The following is a 20,188-nucleotide window of genomic DNA, read 5'->3' as shown; positions in this document are numbered from 1 at the left end:
TCACAACATCCTTCCAATAGCAGGGAGACCAGAATTGCACGCAATATTCCAAAAGTAGCCTAACCAATGTCCTTTACAGCTACAACATAACCTCCAAACTTCTAAACTCAAACCAATAAAGGAAAGCATACCAGATGCCTTCTTCACTATCCCATCTACCTGTGAGTCCACTTTCAGGTAAACTATGAACCTCCAGCACCACACCATTAAGCGTGTAAGTCCTACTCTGATCTTTGGATTGTGTGAGGAAACCAGAGCACCCTGAGGAAACCCATGTAGACACAGGGAGAATGCGCAAACTCCACACAGTCACCCAGGGTGGAATTGATCCTAAGTCCCTGGTGCTATGAAGCAGCCAAGCTAACGGCTGAGCCATCGTGCCACCCATAGGTTGATTGGGGGAGAAAGGGAAGACGAATAAAGATGTTGAAGCTGGGCAGTCTCGATAGGATCTAATTGAAGGTTTGGATATTCTACATGCCCTGCTCCTTTTCTCACTGTGTCGGGGAGATTGGGGCAGATTTAGATCCTATTCTCCAGCTCACATTTGGAAATTCCGCTGGAAGGAATCTACCACCTCAGCCCATCCCACTGTAGCAAGGTAGCGATGAAGAAGTCTTCCAATCCAAAGCTCTGAAACCAGGCCAGAGGAACATGGCAGAGATTTCCTGAGTCATTGACTCTTGTGGCCATCTAATGAGGCAGAGCCAGAAATATGGCGTCTCCGTCCTTGCTTCCTTTCATTTTTGACTTTGAAGAGGGGGGAGAGAGAAAAAAAAATCAGCTAACGGATGAGGGATTCTGACATTGGGTTTACATTCTGGTGCTATAATGGCTTTCCATAAATCAGGAAGCTTTGATTAAACTCTCCAGTGCATGTGTGTAAATCTTCGGCAGCACAGTGAATCTCGATTACTATTCATGGATGTCTGACATTAGACACGTTTCATTGGCTGCAGCTGCTTTTTAATGCAATTAGCTGTGGGTGAGAAGGTTTTCATGGGATGATCCTGTGCCGCTGGGGAGTTTCTCTGTGGGATAAGAGACACAAACATATTTACAAAGAAGTTGTGGAGCAGGGTGTAGGGGAAAAGGAGACGGGAGGTATCACTTGGAGAGGGACAGCATGAGGTGAATGGTAACAGTCAGTCTCCAGCAATGAGCAACTCTGATTAACCCTTGCAGAGCCAGCTCCCAGTACTGAGATAAAACTCCAGCATGTATCAAGGTGAGCAATGCGTGTGCGTCACGGGCTCAGTGTCCACTTCAAAGTTGACCAGATCCACGCCTGTCAAGTCCCATCTCATCCATACCCAGCCAGCAAAGGCTGGCTTTGGGTGGATGGGGGTGAGTGTAGGACCGCTCTACAATTAGATCGAATGTCCCTGAAACCAAAGATTTAAAGTCCTTCCTACTAGCCAGCCCAAATAATGCATCTAGGGATGAGAGGAGGGTGCTGGGTTGTTAGTTGTGTCATTTGCCTTTAAGCAAGTTCACCTTTAAGGGTTCCCTTTACTGTGTGTATATAATATTGTGGCTCTGCCTGACCATCAGTCTACTCTGTGTCTATAACCTGCACATACAGTCTTCAGTTCGTTTGCTGTTGTGTCAGTTTCACATACACACACACACTCATACATACACACAGGCACTCAAACACACAGTTATACACACAAACAAGCACATTCACAAACACATACACACTAACACACACATACATAAACTCACAAATACACATATACACACGTGCGCACACTCACATGCACTCATAAACACACACACTGAAACACTCACAAACACCCAACACACTCACAAATACTCACACTCACAAGCACACACACTAACACACTCACAAACACTCACAACACACTCACAAATACTCACACTCACAAGTACACACACTAACACACTCACAAGCACACACACTCACAAACACACTCACACACACTCAATAACACATTCACAAACGCACACTCACAAACACACACATTAACACACTCACAAACAGATAAACACACTCACAAACACTCACACTAACACACTCACACTTACAAACACACACACTAACACACTCACAAACATATAAACACACTCACAAACATTCACACACACTCAATAACATACACACAAACACTCACACACCCTAACACACTCACGTGCACTCATAAACACACACACTAACACACTCAAAGCGCACACACTAACACACACTCACACACTTACAAACACGCACACAAACACACACACTCACACTAACACAATCACAAACACACACACACTCACAAACACACCTGCAAACCCATACACAAAGACACTTACACAGCAGCTTTGGTCAGAAGCCAACTGAAATGCGAGCTGGAAGCATTATGTATTGATCTCCCTCAATATCCTCATATTGTGCCCAGCTTCTGCCAGCAGTGATGCATTGGCTCCATCTTAGATTGTGTAGCAACAGATGGCACTCAGAAAGTATTGCACCAGTGCTGCTATCATTGAGGAGGAGGCTTGAGAACAAGGGAAGCAAAGATCCCAGAGTCAGGAGTTTATGGACAGATACCTGACAAAAGAAACAGGAGCTGGAGTGAAACCACTCAGCCTCTCAGATCTGCTCTGCCATTACATGAGATCATGACTGATCTTCCACCACAAATCCACTTCTCACCCTCCTTCCAAATCACTTAATTTCCTTAGTGTCCAAAGAATTATCAGCACCATCACTGAATGTGATATTCTCAATGTCTGAGTATCCACGGAGGTGAGAGGCAGACAACTCCAAGTATTCACATTGCTCTGCGTGAAGAAATTTCTCTGCACTGGAGTTCAAAATGGCCGACACGTTTCTCCTGAGAGCTGAAATCTGAGTCTCCATTCCAGGAGAACCATCTCCAAACTGAGTACCAAGTACCAGGAGGTTTATGGCTCTGAACTCTATCTCCAGTGACAAACGTACCATCTCCTGCACAAACCCCTTTCATTTAGAAACCTGTCTAGGCAGCAGCCAGGGAGAACTTGCAGTTCCAATCCGCCCGATAACAAATTGAAAATTGGTCAGAGCACAGAATTTATAGCAAGTGTCTTATGATCCTGCTCCACAACTACCTGGTGAAGGAGCAGCACTCCGAAAGCTAGTGCTTCCAAATAAACCTGTTGGACTATAGCCTGAGTGAGGAAAAATCTGCCTTCTCTGTCCAAATGCTCAGCCCTTTATCCTGGGACTATGTACCCAGGTGTTAGGCTGTCCAACTGTGGAACACACCCTCTCAGCCTCTGTCCTGTCAGATCCTCAAAGAATTTTATACCTCATTCATTTAAATTTTAGCAAATAATAAAAGTGGATTATTTTAAGTCAGAGAATCCTTATAGTGTGGAAGCAGGCTATTCAGCCTACATCAACCCTCCAAAGAGCATCCCTCATAGACCCACCCCATTTCCGTAACCCTGAATTTCCCATGGCCAATCCACTCTAACCTGCACATCTTTGGACTGTGGGAAGAAACCAGAGTACCCGGAGGAAACCCACACAGTCACGGGGAGAATGTGCAAAGTCCACACAGACAGTCACCTGAGACTGGAATCAAACGCGGTGGCCCAGTGGATAGCACTGCTGCCTCACAGGGCCAGGGACCCGGGTTTGATTCTAGCTTCAGTTGTCTGTTCCTCCCCAATCACTTCCTGATGCTGAGTCCCTCAATGAATGAGGGACCCTCCCAGGAGGTTGTCCATGTGTCTGTGTGGGTTTCCTCCCACAGTCCAAAGATGTACAGGTCAGGTGAATTGGCCACGCTAAATTGCCCATGGTGTTCAGGGATGTGTAGGTTAGGTGCATTAGTCAGGGGTAAATGTAGAGTAATAGGGTAGGGGAATGGGTCTGGGTGGGTTACTCTTCAGAGGGTCAGTGTGAACGTTTCGTTTCCACAAATGGGCAGTTTCCACACTGTAGGGACTCTACGGTTGAAACCCTGATGTTGTGAGACAGCAGAGCTAACCACTGAGCCACTGTACCACCCCAGGCACTGATCCATGACAATGCACTCAGCACAAACATCCTGCTCTGTTTCTGTTAATAATACAGCGCAGAAGGCGGCCATTCGACTCATTACATCTGTGTTGGTTCTCTCACAGAATGATCAAATTAGTCGAACATAAACCCCTGCACTTTCCCTAGGGTTTTACCACCAATATTTCCCCATAAATTGCCCTTTGAGTATACGTCTAATTCGCTTTTGAAAGTTATCACCACATGTGTTTCCTCCTCCACCCTTTCAGACAGAACAGTTCAGATAATAACCGTTTGGTTTTTAAATCTGTGTCCCTGGGTTATGGACCTTCCTACCTGCAGAAAACTGTTTGTCCTGATCTATTCTGTCAGAGTTGTTAATAAGTTTGACAGCATCCAGTAAATTGTGTTTAACCATCTCTGTTCTGTAGACTCTCCAGTCCTGTGTGTGTGTGTAGGGTTCTTGGATCTCAGGGTCAAATACACAGGCAGTATGTATCCAATACCCCTGAGAAGGAATGGCAGAGTTTAATGCCCCTTCTTGAGATGGGTTTCAGGTAAGGTTGGGGTGGGGGTGTTGTCAGTCGAGTGGAGATCCCTCACCATCTCTGCTCCAGTTAACGGTGGGAAAGGGAGGTCCATGGGTGGCCTTTCAGCCTTCCTCTCCCTTCACTGCCAACTGATGCCCATTCACCCATCTCACTGAACCAGCAGGAGGCAGTGGAGTAAACAAATGCTAAACGCAAATCCACTCATGCCCTTTTGCAACCTCCTGGGAGGGTCCCTCACTCATTGGGGGACTCGGCATCAGGAAGGGGTTGGGGAGGAACTGACAAACATGACTCTCCTGCCTTGATGCCTTCCATTCTTTCCGTGATGCCAGTATCCCACCCTCATTTACCTGTGCCCTGGGGCACCTTGCCAATTCTGCACTACTGCTTGGTATACTGGTGTACTTTACTGGGTAGAGCTTTGTCCCTGGGGTCCTGAATGGCACTTAGTAGAGTAGAGCTGTGCCCAAAGGAAGTGACACTGGGCTCTCCTCATCTCCATTCTAAATGGCCTACCCCATATCCTTAGAGTGTGGCCCCCTGCTTCTGCACTCCCTGGTCATCAGAAACATCCTTCTCACATCTATCCTGTCTTGTCCTATTTGCACTATTAGATCCCAGAAATAATGGAGGAGAAAGTGAGGACTGCAGATGCTGGAAATCAAAGCTGAAAATGTGTTGCTGGAAAAGCGCAGCAGGTCAGGCAACATCCAAGAAGCAGGAGAATCGACGTTTCGGGCATGAGCCCTTCTTCAGGAATAATGCCCAAATCTCATCTTGTGGTGGAGACACTCTTCATAGCTCAGTGCCCACTAACAAAGAGTATTTAATAAGGTTGATCCTTTTCTTAATTTTAACTTTTGGATCTCAAGCGAATTTTACATGCTTTGATGAGATTGGGGGTGGTCTGCCATATTAAGAGACTACAGGTGGTCATCCTGAGACCAAGGATCCAATCAGAGAATTGCAGCACTTTGTTGCTATTAGTGCCATAGGAGGAGTAGTGTCAACTACCAGAAGTGGACCAATCAGAGATTCCGTGTTACAGGGACCCAAAACTCAAGGGATTGAGGGCAGATTGAGGGGTGGCGGGGATGGGTCACAGGGAGGAGGTCACTCACTGAGCCAGGGTCGAGGTGGGGGGGCAGAGGAACAGGATGAGGGTACAGGGAAGGCAAGTGCCAGGGGAAAGAGCAGAGGTGTGGTATTTAGCAGGCACCCTCCTTCCTAATGTCAGATGTATTGATGGGGATTTGCATGAGTGTCTAACCGCAGAAGCCAACAGGAAACAGCTGGTGGAAGAGCACCTCACCTTTTGCCACTTTACAGCCAAGATCAAGTTTGACAACTTCAGAGCATGGCTTTTGACTCCATTTTGATTACCGCCCTCTGGAACTCTCTCCTCCCACCTCAGCTTGTTTGCAAAGGGTTTGCTAGCAGTTAAACTACCCACCCTTCAACTGTATCGCTTCTCTGCTACTATTAGCATTTCCCTAATGGACCATTGATATTACAGTAATCATGGAGATTTACAAACAACAAACATAATAATATAACGAAAAATAGCTTGGGCAATTCACGTTGGCTCAGTGGTTAGCACTGCTGCCTCACAACACCAGGCGGGTTCAATTCCAGCCTCGGGTGACTGTGTGGAGTTTGCACATTCTCCCCGTGTCTGCGTGGGTTTCCTCCGGGTGCTCCGGTTTCCTCCCACAGTCCAAGGTCAGGTCAGGTGAATTGGCCATGCTAAGTTGCCCGTAGTGTTAGGTGCATTAGTCAGAGGGAAATGGGTCTGGGTGAGTTACTCTCCGGAGGGTCGGTGTGGACCTGTTGGGCCGAAGGGCCTGTTTCCACACTGTAGGGAATCTAATCGAATCTAAAAAAAATTCTAATTATCATTAATACTGATTTCCAGACCCTATACTGCGGAGGACAAAATCTGGGAATGTTTTCTAGATCACTAGGCTGAGGAACCAACTAGAGTAAGTCCTATTTTGGATTTAGCATTTTGTAATGAGAAAAGGTTAATCAATAATTCAGTACAGGAGACTCTAGGGAAGAGTGACCATAATGTGGAAACATTTTAGATTAATTTTGAAAGTGATGTTATACAATTCCAAACACATATCTCAAATCTAAAAGGAAATTATCAAGGCACGAGGGGGCAAATTGGCTGTGGCAGTTTGGGAAACCACATGAAAAGCTGCAATGGTAAACTGGCAATGTCGAGCTTTTAAAGAATTAGCAAACAGTTTACAATAACTCAAATTCCTTTGAAGCATAAAACCCAGCAGGAAAGGAACCACCAACCATGGCTATTAAGGGAGGCTAAGTATCTTATTAGATCAAGGGAAAAGGAATGTCCCTAAAAATAAAAGGAAATAAGCTTGAGAATTAGGAACATTGTAGAATTCAAGGCTGTTACTGTTGCTCATTCTCCACCTGCTGTTGAACTGAATGGCTTCCTAGACCATTTGAGATGGCATTTAAGAGTCAACTGCGTCACTGTGGATTCAGAGCCATATGTAAGCCAGGCAAGAATGGCACTTTTTCTTGCCGAAAGAAAATAAGTTAATGGGATGGGATTTTTCGGCACTCAGTGATAGTCTCGTGGCCACCATCATGGAGACAAGCTCTCTCTTCGAGATGTTATTTGTTAAATTTAAATTGCATCAGTGGCCAAGGAGGGGATTGAACCCCTGTCCCCCAGAACTAGTCCAGTGACATTACCACTACATCATTTTTGTCTGCTAAAGGACTATTATAATCAGACAGGTCAGACATTTAAAGCTGAAGGAACAAAGTGATTAATTCACTGTGGGCGGCACGGTGGCACAGTGGTTAGCACTGCTGCCTCACAGCGCCAGAGACCCGGGTTCAATTCCCACCTCAGACGACTGACTGTGTGGAGTTTGCACGTTCCCCCCCGGTTTCCTCCGGGTGCTCCGGTTTCCCACAGTCCAAAGATGTGCAAGTCAGGTGAATTGGCCATCCTAAATTGCTCATAGTGTTAGGTTAGGGGTATGGGTGGGTTGCGGGTCGGTGTGGACCTGTTGGGCCGAAGGGCCTGTTTCCACACTGTAAGTAATCTAATCTAAGAGTAAGCAGAAAATCAGTGGAAACGTTATCCATGGAAGTGTAAATAGCTTACTCTTCTAAAAATAAGTCTTTTTTTGTTTGTATTTTAACCATGTTGCAAGAATTATGTGTGTTTTGCTTAAAACCTTGCATTTTAACCAATCAAATCACACCTGAAAAACGACGCGTTACACATCTCGCTGAATGGCAGTGTGAACCCGACGGGCCGAATGGCCTGCACTTGCTCCTAATTTTTATATTCAAATGATCTACTTTCAAACAACACCCAGAAGTGAAAAAAAAGTATTTGAACAGTAAAGGCACTTCAAATGTCACAACAAACAGCCTTCCCAGAACATTAGGAAAGACTGCCTCAAACACATGAAAAGACAATTCGAGGAGTGACACTGAGATGTTCTTCTGCACATAATAAAAACAAATGCAGGAAATTAACTCCTGAGTACAGTAATAGTGACAAAAACCCCAGCGATAAACAGCACAAAGAGAGGATAAATAATGAGAAACCAATTTCTAGTGGTCAGAAAAGGTCAAGAACCCAATGATATAGATGTAAGTTGATCGAACAATGAACCGCAGACTGCAAAGGGAAATGTGGTTAGGATTGGCAACATACTGTCTTATGGGTTGATAGTGACAGGAATGATATATTGGCATTGGACGGAGTACAATATAGGTTTACAAGAATGATACCTGCACTTCAGGAGTTAATTATGAAGAGAGATTATAACAAATTTGGCCTGCTTTCTCTGGAATTTTGAAGGGTGAGGGCTGATCTGATTGAAATCATCAAGATATTAATAGGAAAAGACAGGGTAGATGAAGATAAACTTTTTCCACTGGATTGAGTTTCTAGAACTGGGGACATAGTCTGAGAACTCGAGCCAGACCGTTCAGGAGTGACGTTAGGAAGCACTTTGACACATAACAGATTCAGAACTCTCTTCCACAAACGGCAGTGAAAGCTAGGTCAGTTGTTAATTTTGAATCAGACAGATTAAGTTTGTGAAACAAAGGGATATGGGCCAAAGGTGAGTATATGAAGTTAGGCTGTGGATCAACTATGATCTCACTGAATGGCGGAACAGGCTGGAGGGCCTGAATGGCGGACTCCTGTTCCAATGTTCCTATGGCAGATTCAATAGGACCTTTCAAAAGCGAATTTGAGAAATATTTGAATGGGGACAAATTACAGGGATATGGGGAAAGAGGTGGACAGTGGGACTAGCTGAAAGAACTGGTGCAGTCAGTTTGATGGACTGAATGGCCACCATTTGTGCAGAGTTTCATATTATTCAATGATATAGAGCAAATGAGCCAAGGCAGGCCAACGGTCATCATCACCTTATATCTTGTGGTCAAAACGATCTCTCCTATGGTACAAGGTTCTTTGATTCTCTGGGAAGCTAAGGGGGAGGTGTTGGAGCCTTTGGCCTTGATCTTTGAGTCATCATTGTCTACAGGTTTAGTACCAGAGGACTGGAGGATTGCAAATGTTGTGCCCTGTTCAAGAAGGACAGTAGAGATGACCCAGGTAATTATAGACCAGTGAGCCTTACATCTGTTGGAGGAAAAGTTTTGGAAAGGATTATGAGATATAGGATTTATAATCATCTAGCAGGCAACAATTTGATTGCAGATAGTCAACATAGTTTTGTTAAGGGCAGGTCATGTCTCACAAACCTCACTGAGTTTTTTGAGAAGGTGACCAAGCATGTGGATGAGGGTAGGGCAGTTGACGTTGTGTACATGAAATTCAGTAAGGCCTTTGATAAGGTTCCACATGGTAGGCTGTTGGAGAAAATGCAGAGGCATGGGATTGAGGGTGATTTAGCAGTTTGGATTAAAAACTGGCTTTCTGTAAGAAGGCTGCGAGTGGTGGGTGATGGAAAATATTCAGCCTGGAGTCCAGTTACTAGTGGTGTGCCACAAGGATCTGTTTTGTCATTTTTATAAATGACTTAGACGCAGGATTAGTAAATTTGCAGATGACACTAAAGTCAGCAGAGTAGTGGACAGTGGGGAAGAATGTTACAGGTTGCAGGGGAACTCGGATAAACTGCAGAATTGGGCTGAGTGGTGGCAAATTAAGCTAAATGTGAGGGGATGCACTTTGGGAAGAATAACAGGAAGGCAGAGTACTGGGTCAATGGAAAGATTCTTGGTAGTGTGGATGTGCAGAGGGATCTTGGAGTCCCTGTACATAGATCCTTGAAAGTCACCACCCAGGTTGATAGTGCTGTTAAGAAGGCATACTGTGTGTTAGGTTTTATTGGAAGAGGGATTGAGTTCCGGAGACGTAAAGTCATGCTGCAACTGTACAAAATGCTAGTGCGGCCGTACTTAGAATACTGTGTGCAGTTCTGGTTGCCCCATTATAGGAAGGATGTGGAAGCATTGGCAAAGGTGCAGAGGAGATTTACCAGGATGTTGCCTGGTCTGGAGTGAAGGTCTTATGAGGAAAGGCTGAGAGACTTGGATTTGTTCTCATTGGAAAGAAGAAGGTTAACAGGGGATTTGATAGAGACATACAAGATGATCAGAGGATTAGATAGGGTAGACAGTGAAAGCCTTTTTCCTAGGATGATGTTGTCAGCTTGTACGAGGGGAATAACTACAAATTGAGGGATGTTAGATTTAAGACAGATGTCAGAGGCAGGTTCTTTACGCAGAGAGTGGTAAGGGCATGGAATGCCCTACCTGCTAATGTAGTCAATTCAGCCACATTAGGGAGACTTAAACAATCCTTGGATTAGCACATGGATGATGATGGGATAATGTAGGGGGATGAGCTGAGAATAGTTCACAGGTCGGCGCAACATCGAGGGCTGAAGGGCCTGATCTGCGCTGTATTGTTCTATGTTCAATGTTCTAACACAGGATTGGTATAACACTGGAGAGCACACGCAATCCAGATATAGAGAGTTCCCTCATCTACTCTATGTTCCAAACCCTCACAGAGGGTGTTGCGGAAGGTAATGGTTCTGAAAGGGTTAATGTTGGAGACTGCATTAAGCTCCAACCAATCAGGTGATGTTATGAGGACTTGGATATGGAAAGCCAAAACACTGTAAGATTCTTGTAATGATTGGGACAGGGTTGGCCATGTGGATCTCATTGAGTTTGAGATTCCTGACTCGGGCTGTTAACCTGGCCCAATCAGAGACCCCTGGCTGATAGTTATTAACAGGACTCTCGGACTGAGAACTGGAAGGGGCATGGGGTGGACCGAGAACCGGAAGGTGGGTAGGGGCGGGCTGCCTTAGAGTGGTCGGAAGGTGGGAGGGATGGGGGCTTGCTGGGTCTGTATTGTCTGCACTTTTGTATGTAACAGTACTGTCTAATGTACAACTCTCACTGCTGTTGTCTCCTTATATCTTTGTGAAACTGGGATTTGAGGTTTGTCCTCATGTCCCTGAAAATGTATGGTAGGGTTTGGGGCCTGGCTTTGCTGCTCCTCTCCCTTGTAAAATTGCTGTCTCTTGTATGTAGCTGTAAATGTAACTGTTTGTTGTAAACTGTCTTTGTAATTTGTTTAATAAAATAAAATAAAAAAAAAATTAACAGGACTCTGAGGGCTTCTTCACACTGTAGGGACTGGCTCTGAGCTGGCTGGTCAGAGCCCATGTACAGTGCATGTATAAATAAAGGATGACTTGGTGATGGGATACCGGCCTCTGTGGAGTTATCCCAATCCTGTGGTGTAAAGATCTGTATTCACAGGTCTCAGTTTGTAACAATACCTACCATTTTGAACCCTAGAGATTTATAGCAGGAAAATAAAGGCCTTTCGGCCCATCACATCCACTCTAGTCGAAAACAACCACCTAACTATTCTGATCCCATTTTCCAGCACTTAGTATCATTTAGTAAACTATATTTTGTTTTAGACAAGGACACTTTCTCCTTAAGGCGCTGTATGCTTTTTCTCTACCATAATAAACCAACTAGGCTCTTGAATCCAGTCGAGGTAAGACAATGTTGGCAGTAAACTACTTGATTACAGGTGGAGAGTGGTTGGCATCTCAGTACCTACAACAGAGTGTGTTCACCTTTTTTTTGTCACATCTCTCTAACACAGGTCATTAACCAGCACGATAGTATCATCATAATCCAGAGGAGGCCACATATGAACTGGCTCACACCCACTGTCTATGGAGACAGGTTATAAACAGAACAAATCTCCTGCTCATGGCTCAGATGCTCGTCTCTGGACCTGCACTTGGCTTGAAATCCAGCAGCGATTATGCAAGTTGATAGCTGCAGGGACCAGCGTTGTGAGCTTGGTTTATAAATCACTTCTTGCTTTAATCGCTTTTTAATTTAATCTTTTCTCTAGCCTGATGCACCGTGAGGGCCTGCTAGATCTCCTGTCAAGATATCGGCCCTGGGAAATTTGCTCAACATAATTGGAATTGCAGTTGTGCCAGTTTGGAGGAATTTCTCCCCTTCAGACCTGAACAGCATGATGATGGGTACAGGAGAGTAAACACTAGTTAGTGGGCATTAGGCTGACGAATGCTGGTTGGTCAGCATTGGTTGTTGAGCATTAAGTTAATGAGCATTAGCATGTACGAGGTTAATGAAAACGGGTAATGGGGGTCGTTAGGGCTGATTGCCTGCCCCTCTTCCGTGATGATGTTCAAGTGTCTCTGGAGAAGGAGCATGCAGTGTCTACCAACAACCTCGAGCTTCTCAGGAAGAGTGGGCACTGCAGGGAGTGGAGTGTTTTATTTCCCCCTCCAACTCTACTTTGATTTAATCCCTGCCCTTCCCTTCACTGTTTGATCACACAGCATTGCCCTTTGTTGAGAAGGACACTGCTTGTCACTGGCCACTCGGGTATTTCCTTTCTTCCTGATGGTGGGAATTGAAGAAAGATTTGTACATCTTGTGTCTTTCACTGTGTCCTACACCTGCACACACACACGCCATGGGGGCTGGCAAAAATATAAGCATTACCGCAGTTAGGCGGTCGTGTGGGGGAAAATACAAAATAAAAAAAAATACTAGTAATGTGGATTAGTGATCAGTGCTGCATTGATGGGTATAGGTTCATGAGCACGAGATTAATATATGTTGGTTAGTGGGTATTTTTGTTTTTATTCATTCACAGGTTATGGGCATTTATGGTCTATCCACTATTTGCCCAGAGGCCAGTTAAGAGCCATAGAGATGTACAGCATGGAAACAGACACTTCAATCCAAATCACCCATGCTGACCAGATATCTCAACCTAATCTAGTCCCATTTGCCAGCATTTGGCCCATACCCCTCCAAACCCTTCCTATTCATATACCCATCCAGATGCCTCTTAAGTGTTTTAATTGTACTAGCCTCCACCACTTCCTCTGGCAGCTCATTCCATACACATACCACCCTCTGTGTGAAAAAGTTGCCCCTTAGGTCCCTTTTATATCTTTCCCCTCTCACCTTAAACCTACACCCTCTAGTTCTGGACTCCCCCAACCCAGGGAAGAAACTTTGTCTATTTATCCTAACCATGCCCCTCATGATTTTATAAACCTCTATAAGGTCACCCCTCAGCCTCCGACACTCCAGGGAAAACAGCCCCAGCCTGTTCAGCCTTTCCCTGTAGCTCAAATCCTCCAACCTGGCAACATCCTTGTAAATCTTTTCTGAATCCTTTCAAGTTTCACAACATCTTTCCAATAGGAAGGAGACGAGAATTGAACGCAATATTCCAACAGTGGCCTAACCAATGCCCTGTACAGCCGCAACATGTCCTCCCAACTCCTGCACTCAATACTCAGATCAATAAAAGAAAGCATTCCAAACGCCTTCTTCACTATCCTATCTACCTACGACTCTACTTTCAAGAAGCTATGAACCTGCACTCCAAGGTCTCTTTGTTCAGCAACACTCCCCAGGACCTTACCATTAAGTGTATAGATCCTGCTAAGATTTGTTTTCCCAAAATGCAGCACCTGACCTCAGTCAACCACACTGTTGTGGGTCTGGTGTAGCTTATAGGCCAGACCAAGTAAGGATGGCAGTTTCCTTCCCTAAAGGACATTAGTGAACCTGGTGGGCATTTCTGACAATCGACGATGGATTCATAGTGATCACTAGACTTTTAATTCCAGGTTTTTTAATTAAATTCAAATTCCACCATTTGCCATGATGGAATTTGCACCCAGGTCCCCAGAACATTACCTGGGTCTCCAGGTCACTAATCTCATGATGATACCATTAGGCCATATCCTTCCCTTGTTGATTAGTTGTCATCTGTTAGGCATCGGTTAGTGAGCACTAGATTAATGAACACCAGTCAGTGGGCATTGGTTTGTCAGTTTGGAGAAAGTGAGGAGTGCAGATGCTGGCAATCAGGTTGAGTGTGTGGTGCTGGAAAAGCACAGCCAGTCAGGCAGCATCCGAGGAGCAGGAGAGTCGACATTTCAGGCATAAGCCCTTCATCAGGAATGAGGGGGAGACCCAAGGGGACTGAGAGTGACCATAACCATACCTACTCCAGAGAAAGTCTCTGCCCCCACTCCCAAGCCCAACACCAGGTGCTAGCTCCCAGCCCTACCATGCTTTTACCATCTCCCACCAGACCTCGCCCTCACTGAGGATGAACGATCAGTCTTCAGCAAAGGCCTCACCTTCGTCCCATTATGCTCCTGGATTAACAAATTCAACACACGTCGATACATTGAAATTTTCTTCCGCTGCCTCCACCTCCGTGTTTACTTTTTCCATCAGGACTCCCACCCAGGACCCCTTCTCCCGCCTCCAACACACTCCATCCACTTGGACACCCCATGCTGGTCTGTTACCCGCCCTCAAACCCTGCACCCACACCTCCCCCCCTCACCTCCACCCAAGGCCCCAAAGGATCCTTCCACAACTGGCAGAGATTTTCCTGCACATCCACACACCTCATCTACTGTGTCCATTGCTCCCGATGTAGTGTCCTCTCCATTGACGAGACATGACGCCAAATTGCGGAACATTTCATAGAACATCGCTGCAACACACGCATGAAACAACCCCACTGCCCTGTGGCCGGCCACTTCAACTCCCCCTCCCACTCCACCGAGGACATGCAAGTCCTGGGCCTCCTCCACCACCAAATCCAAGCCTCTCCACCCCTGGAGGAAGAACACCTCATCTTCTACCTTGGGACCTTGCAACCATACGGTATCAATGTCAATCTCACCAGTTTCCTCATCTCCCCTCCCCTCACCTTATCCCAGATCCAACCCTCCAAGTCATGTTCCTTCCCACCTATCCAGTCCACCCTCCGCTCCTACCTATCACCATCATCAGCCACCTTCATCTACCTACTGCATTCCCAGCTACCTTGCCCTCAACCCCACTCCCCTCTCATTTATCTCTGAGCTCCCTTGGTCCTCCCCCACATTCCTGATGAAGAGCTTATGCTCAAAACTTCAACTTTCCTACTCCTGGGATGCTGCCTGACCAGCTGTGCTTTTCCAGCACCACACTTTTTGACATTGGTTTGATCAGCACTGGGTTAATGGGCACTAACTGAGTCAAAGAACAAAGAAGAACAAAGAAAATTTACAGCCCAGGAACAGGCCCTTCGGCCCTCCAAGCCTGAGCCGATCCAAATGTACTGTCTAAACCTGTCGCCCAATTCCTAAGCATCTGTATCCCTCTGCTCCCCACCTACTCATGCATCTGTCCAGACACACCTTAAATGAATGTACCATGCCTACCTCTGCTGGCAACGCGTTCCAGATGCCCACCACCCTCTGTGTAAAGTACTTGCTGCGCAACCTCTCATTATTGAATCCTTCACCCTGGGAAAAAGCTTATCTCTATCTACCCTGTCTATACCCTTCATGATTTTGTAAACCTCAATCAGGTCCCCCCTCAATCTCCTTTTTTCTAATGAAAACAATCTTAACCTACTCAACCTCTCTTCATAGCCAGCACCTTCCCATACCAGGCAACATCCTCGTAAACCTTCTCTGCACCACCCCAAAGCATCCACATCCTTTAGGTAATGTGGCGACCAAAACTGTACACAGTATTCTAAATGCGGCCGAATCAATGTCTTGTACAATTTTATCATGACTTGCCAGCTCTTATATTCAATACCCCGTCTGATGTTGGCAAGCATACTATATATGCCTTCTTGACCACTCTATCCACCTGTGCAGCAACCTTCAGGATACAATGGACCTGCACTCCCAGATCCCTCTGCTCATCAACGTTTCCCAAGGCTCTTCCATATCCTGTATAATTCGCTCTAGAATTAGACTTTCCAAAATGTATCACCTCACATTTGCCTGGATTGAACTCCATCTGCCACATTTCCGCCCATCCCTCCAGTCTACCTATATCCTCCTGTATTCTTTGACAGTCCCTTAAGCTTTCTACTACTCCACCAATCTTTGTGTCATCTGCAAACTTGCTGATAATACCAACAGTGCCCTCTTCCAGATCATTTATGTATATCACAAACAACAGAGGCCCCAACACTGACCCCTGTGGAACACCACTGGTCACCTTTCTCCATTTTGAGAAACTCCCTTCAACTACCACTCTCTGTCTCCTGTTGCTCAACCAATTCTTCATCCACCGAGCTAGAACACCCTGCACACCATGTGACTTCACTTTCTCTATTAGTTTGCCATGGGGAATCTTACCAAATGTCTTACTAAAGTCCATGTATATGACATCTACAGTCCTTCCTTCATCTATCAACTTGGTCACTTCCTCAAAGAATTCTATTAAGTTGGTAAGGCACGATCTCCCCCACAGAAAACCATGTTGCCTATCACTGATAAGCCTATTCTTTTCCAAATATAAATAGATTTTATTCCTCAGTACCTTCTCCAGGAACTTTCCCACTACTGACGTCAAGCTCACTCGTCTGTAGTTACCCAGAATATGCCGACTACCCTTCTTGTACAGGGAGACAACATGAGAAACCTTCCAGTCCTCCGGCATCTCTCCTGTATTTAAGGATGCAACAAGGATAACTGTCAGGGCCCTGGCTATTTCCTCTCTCACCTCCCTCAGCAACCTGGGATAGATCCCATTCGGTCCTGGGGATTTGTCCACCTTAATAACCTCTAGCCTATCCAACACATCTTCCCCACTTATGCCAACATGATCCAGAGTAATCAAACTTCTATCTCTAATCTCAACATTCATCATGTCCCTCTCCTCGGTGAACACTGATGCAAAGTAATCATTCAGAATCTCACCCATTTTTCTCAGTCAAGTCAAAACAAGTAAAAACAATTCAACTGTGGAAGGAAAATGTCCATGAATAAAATTTATTTTGAGACTTGTGAGCTTGTGCGGTAACAGCTATAAACGCCTCACTTGCTCTTTCAGATAACGACGCCGGTCCCATACTATGGCTGCAGTGGGGAAGGGCGATGAGATGGTTTTGTGGAGCAGCTGGTGGTAGACCCCGCCAGGGAACAGGGTAATTCTGGATTTGGTGATGTGTAATGAAGCAGACTTGATTAGGAAGAATCGGCTGAAGAACCTGTGGGTTTCCTCTGGGTGCTCCGGTTTCCTCCCACAATCCAAAAGATGTGCTGGTTAGGTGAATTGGCTCTGCTAAACTGCCCATAGTGTTCAGGGATATGTGGGTTAGGTGCATTAGTCAGGGGAAAATGTAGGGGAATGGGTTTGGGTGGGATACTCTTTGGAGGGTCGATGTGGATTTGTTGAGCCAAAGGGCTTCTTTGCACACTGTAGGGATTCTAAGAACGCTCTAGTGGGTAGTGTCCATAACATGATAGGATTTACCTTGCAGTTTGAGAGGGAGAAACTGGAATCAGATGATATGGATTCCTATGGAGTGAAGGGAACTACAAAGACATGAGAGAAGAACTGACCAAAGTGGACTGGAAAGGGAGCCTAGCAGAGAAAACAGTGGAGCAGCAGTGGCAGGAGCTTCTGGGGTAATTTGGGAGGCACAGCAGAAAGTCATCCCAAGGAAGAGGAAACCTACTAAGGGGAAGACGAGGTAACTGTGGCTGACAGGGGAGACCAGGGACGTTATAATAGCTAAAGAAAACATATACAGTGTGGTGAAGATTAGTGGGAAGCCAGGAGATTGGGAAGCTTTTAAAAACCAGCAGATGATAACAAAAAGACATTAAGGGGGGAAACGATGAAATGTGAGAGTAAGCTAACTAATAATATAAAAGAAGATTCCAAGAGTTTTTTAAGATAGTTAAAAGGTAGGAGAGTGTTAAGAGTGGACATCAGACTGCTGGGTAGTACAATTGGAGAAATAGTAATGAGGGAGAAAGAAATGATGGAGAAGATTGTAGAAGCATGAGGGTGATCTTTCAGGAATCACTGGAATCAGGGAGGGTCCCAGAGAACTGGAAAATGGCTAACGTAACACCCCTGTTTAAGAAGGAAGGGAGGCAGAAGGCATAAAATTATAGGCCAGTTTGCCTGACTTTGGTTATTTGTAAGATTTTAGAGTCTATTATCAAGAATAAGATTGTAGAGGACTTGGAAGTGCATGATAAGATAGGGCTGACTCAGCCCAGCTTTGTCAAAGGGAGGTCATGCCTTTCAAATCTGTTAAGATGCTTTGCGGAAATAACAACCAAGGAGAGCCAGTGGACGTGATCTATTTGGATTTCCAGAAGGCCTTTGACAAGGAACCGCACAGGAAGCTGCTAAATAAGATAAGAGCCCATGGTGTTTGGGGCAAGGTATTGGCATGGAAAGAGGATTGGCTGACTGGCAGAAGGCAGAGAGTGGGGGTACACTTGGTACACTTTCAGGATGGCAGCTGGTTTCTTCTGGCATTCCGCAGGGGTCAGTGTTAGGGCCACAACTATTCACGTTATACATTAACAATCTGGACCAAGGAGCTGAGGACATTGTTGCTAAGTTTGCAGATGACACAGAAATTGGTGGAGGGGCAGGTCGTGTTGAGGAAGCAGGGAGGTTGCAGAAGGACTTGGACAGGCGAGGTGAGAGGCCAAAGAATCGGCAGATGGAATACAATGTGGGAAAGTGTAAGTTTGGTTGGAAGAATAGTAATCTGGACTATTTTCTAAATGGAGAAAGGCTTTGGAAGTCTGAAGCACAAAGGACTTGAGAGTCCTAGTTCAGGATTGTCTTGGGTTAACATATAGGTTCATTTGGCAGTTGGGAAGGCAAATACAATGTTAGTGTTCGAATCAAGAGGGCTAGAATACAAGAACAGGGATATGCTGCTGAGGCTGTACAAGGCTCTGGTCAGACCACACTTAGGAAATTGTGAGCACTTTTGGCCCCATATCTAAGAAAGGAAGCGTTGGCATTGACGGAGGTCGAGAGGAGGTTTACAGGAATGATCCTGGGATGAAGGGCTTGTCACATAATGAGCAGTTGAGGTCTGTATGCAGTGGAGTTTAGAAGGATGAGGGGGGCCCTCATTGAACCTTACAGAGTACAGAGTCTTGAATAGAGAGGACGTAGAGAACATGTCTCCACTAGTGAGAGATATTAGGACCCAAGGGCACAGTCTCAGAATAAAGGAATGACTCAGAAGAGGTGAGGAGAAATATCTTCAGTCAGAGGTGATGAATATGTAGAACCCATTGGTATAGAAGGGAGGCCAAATCACTGAGTGTATTTAAGACAGGGATATATAGGTTAGTGATGGTTGGGGAATCAAAGGTTATGAAAAGAAGGTGGGAGAATGGGGTTGAGAAAATATCAGCCATGACCGAATGGTGGAGAAGACTCAATGGGCCAAATGGTCAAATTCTTCTCCTCTGTCTTATGGTCTTATGACTGGAAGCATATCCTGTGATCTAGTCAATTTTTATCTCTCACCCAACACCTAAAGAAAATTATCTAACTGTACGTTATCTCAATGCCTCTGTAAGAGCTTGCTGTGTGCAAATTAACAGTAATGTATCCTACATTACAACAGTCGCTAGACTGAAGCACCTCAGTGCTGTAAAATGCTATTAGGTGACCTGAAGTCATGAGAGGTGTTATATAAGTGAAATTCAGACTTATTGTTACTTCCAGACAAAGGTAGCTGAAAGGGACAAGAGCTGGGCTACTGCTGGCTTCTTCCCGGTCTGAATTGACTGATACTTCCCCTGACTCAGTTCCCACTGTTGTATTCCACCCAACCATGCAGACATCCTGGAGTGATATATGGGAATAGACTAATGGGTCACTGGACTGTTTATTTGCATAAAAGAGAAACATTGCAGCCTCTTGTGTTGAGAGTGTCCGATGGAGAGGATTGGGTTACTTGCTCCCATTGGCAGCCTGTCGGCTGACCTGATGGGAGGGAAATGGAGAGAAAACTATCAGCTGCTGCCAAAATAAATGATAAATGAGCTGTTCATATGAAACCAACAAAGACAGAATGGGCCAAATGGCCTACTTCTAAGATGTACAAATTCTGTCCTTCTGTGATCCTGAAGAAGGTACAAGTGGTAATTTTTTTTATTCGTTCAAGGGATGTTGGTGTTGCTGACTTGAGCAGCGTTTGCTGTCCATTCTTAATTGCCCTCGAGAAGGTGGTGGTGAGCTGCCTTCCTGAATTGCTATGGTCTTT

The 20,188-nt window shown here is 45.3% G+C and overlaps 1 protein-coding gene across 2 annotated transcripts in view; it reads right to left on the bottom strand.

Moving 5' to 3' along the window:
- LOC122561313 (cartilage acidic protein 1) overlaps positions 1-20,188 on the bottom strand; it is a 340,450-nt gene that overhangs the window by 170,015 nt on the left and 150,247 nt on the right. The window lies entirely within an intron of this gene.

The sequence above is a fragment of the Chiloscyllium plagiosum genome, unplaced genomic scaffold (genome assembly GCF_037043375.1).
Source record: "Chiloscyllium plagiosum isolate Xiang-an unplaced genomic scaffold, Cpla_swu_hap1 HiC_scaffold_22, whole genome shotgun sequence".
NCBI lineage: Eukaryota > Metazoa > Chordata > Chondrichthyes > Orectolobiformes > Hemiscylliidae > Chiloscyllium > Chiloscyllium plagiosum.
This window is presented reverse-complemented; position numbering and strand designations above follow the sequence as displayed.